The sequence below is a fragment of the Parasteatoda tepidariorum genome, chromosome 5 (assembly GCF_043381705.1).
Source record: "Parasteatoda tepidariorum isolate YZ-2023 chromosome 5, CAS_Ptep_4.0, whole genome shotgun sequence".
NCBI classification, from domain to species: domain Eukaryota; kingdom Metazoa; phylum Arthropoda; class Arachnida; order Araneae; family Theridiidae; genus Parasteatoda; species Parasteatoda tepidariorum.
This window is the reverse complement of record NC_092208.1, coordinates 73,461,645-73,464,007: the sequence shown is the minus strand read 5'-3', so window position 1 is coordinate 73,464,007 and position 2,363 is coordinate 73,461,645. Positions and strand designations below refer to the sequence as shown.

The 2,363-nt window shown below is 31.6% G+C and overlaps 1 protein-coding gene and 1 non-coding gene across 2 annotated transcripts in view; both read right to left on the bottom strand.

Annotated features, from left to right (window-relative positions):
* LOC107447306 (uncharacterized) overlaps positions 1-2,363 on the bottom strand; it is a 102,728-nt gene that overhangs the window by 33,206 nt on the left and 67,159 nt on the right. The gene's annotated exons all lie outside the window — the stretch shown is intronic.
* On the bottom strand, positions 38-119 carry TRNAS-GCU (transfer RNA serine (anticodon GCU)). The gene has a single exon. It is a non-coding gene; the product is annotated as a tRNA-Ser (tRNA).

The window sequence follows — 2,363 nt, the reverse complement described above, 5'->3', positions numbered from 1 at the left end:
TAAGCTGCATCAAAATAAATGGGGAAAAATTTCCCTCCGACGAGGATGGGATTCGAACCCACGCGGGCAGAGCCCAATGGATTAGCAGTCCATCGCCTTAACCACTCGGCCACCTCATCACAATGCATCCCCCAACATTATCTGCTCAAGTGAAAAAGAACGAATTTCAACTAGTAATTTGCACACTACATCTAATAAATGTTCCGACGTGGATGGGAATCTAATACATTCGGGTAGATCTCAATGTACCCGACTACTCGGTCACCTTGTCATATTCTAATTTCCGATATAATCTGCCCATGTTAAATACAAATTATTTTAACAAATAATTTATAAGCTGCATCAAAATAAAAGGAAAAAAAAATATCATCTGACTTGAATGGGATTCGAACCCACGCTGGTAGAGCGTGCAACGGTTTAGCTGTCCATCGCATTTACCTCTTGTCCATCTCGTATCTACCTGTCTGCTAAAATCTTTCCACTTGAGAAAGTTGTGCTATTTTTGCTGTTTAATTGCTTCAGATATTTATTTTCCGCCTCTCTGAATCATAAAATTTATTTTCCTAAATATAGTCAGGCGTGAAATAAAATTTTTATATAAAATCATTTTGCTAACATAATTAATTCAACGAATAGCAGTTTATGTATTGTTTTCTCACCAGTTACGAAAAAAATTAAATTTTGCTTTTATTAATCTATCTCCCATTTTTGAAATAATATAATTTTTTCACGTAATGATATTTAAAGGAATGTTTCAACGGAATAAACTTAATTTCAAATTATCGTTAGTTTAATTGTATTCCTTTTCTATTTTCCGCATAAGACTGAATTTTCTTAACTAATTATTTCATTTTTTTTCTATGACAAAATCTGTACAGAATAATGCTCAGCAGTCGACTTATCGTACAGACATGATTTGCAGCAGAGCACCTAAGTCAAAAATCACAAATCACTGGTCAGTAAACGGGTTGCTGACCACGCGCACGGTATCGTCCTCGTAAAAATAGATCTACCGTAAAATGCTTGATATGGTGAGCTGATTCTCGGGCTACCAAAGCGGGGGAGCCGTCCGTTATGCTGATTATCAAAATTGCGAATCGCGAACTGGGATTATCCTCAAGGATGTTTTTCGGGCCGTCGCCATTAGCTCATTGAGCAGCTCTTTACTACTATTTGTTTTAGAAAAGTATTGTAAAACGACGAAATTCAATGAATTCTTCCTTAAAATATTTATTGTCTGGACGAAATTAAATTAATTTTAGTAATCTATTATGAAAAATATCTACGTAATAAGAGAATCGATGAGTTGAAGTGAGAAAAAAATAGAATAAAAAATATCAATAAAACTTAGGGATAAGAACAGGGAGCACCCATTATTCCACCGCTGTCTACAATCATCCAGTACTTTGCTGCAGGTCTGTATTCTTCAGGCAGGATTAACATGATTCGAAAAAGAAAAATCCAGAATTGTTCAAGCAGCTTTGAAAATGAATGAAATATTCTTAAAGTCTGTTTGATGCTAAAAAATGTTGATACATTTGGTGCCACTTTCCAGTTAGTAATATTAGAATATCTGCCTTTTTTTCTCTTCTTTTTTTTATAAAAACGAGAACACAATTATTAATAATAAGAGCTTTAGTCTTCTGTGTTCGAATCGATTCTGAATTTCGAATTGGCATGCAATATATTTCTTTTATACTTGAAAAGTATTTCTTTTATTTACGAAAAATTATATGTTTTATGAATTGTATTCTATGCTTGAAAAAAATAAGTTTAATTTCTATTTCTACATGTGGTTCTCGAGATATGAATTCCAAATTGTTATAATATATCACTGGGAGAGTTAAGTATGAATTTGATGTCGCAAAACTTTTGTTCACACCCCAATTTACATAATTTATTTCTTAACAGAAGACTGGTCAGGAATATTTTAATATATTTATAGAAGTTAAAATGTTTTGGTTGAATCGAAAAATCTAGACAGACTGATTTTCTACGAGCTGAAAACTTAGTTATAATTATATTTTAAGCATTTTTGCTATTCTTTTTTTACTTTTTCTTTTACAGGGCGAGTTCTTGTTATCATATAATTTGCAGGAACGTATATGGATGTGGTTAGATGGCTTTCTACTTTACTTAATCATATACATTTTTTCTATTGGGAAAAGTTGTACCTTCACTTGAATACAAAGGAATAGGTAGAATTGTTTCACTCTACCAAAACAAAAATGGAAATAGAAAAGGTAATAATACAAAACTTTAGAGTAGTTAGATGAATTGTATTTATATACTTACATATTAGTTTCATAAACGATATATATATAGATATATATATATATATATACATATATATATATATATAT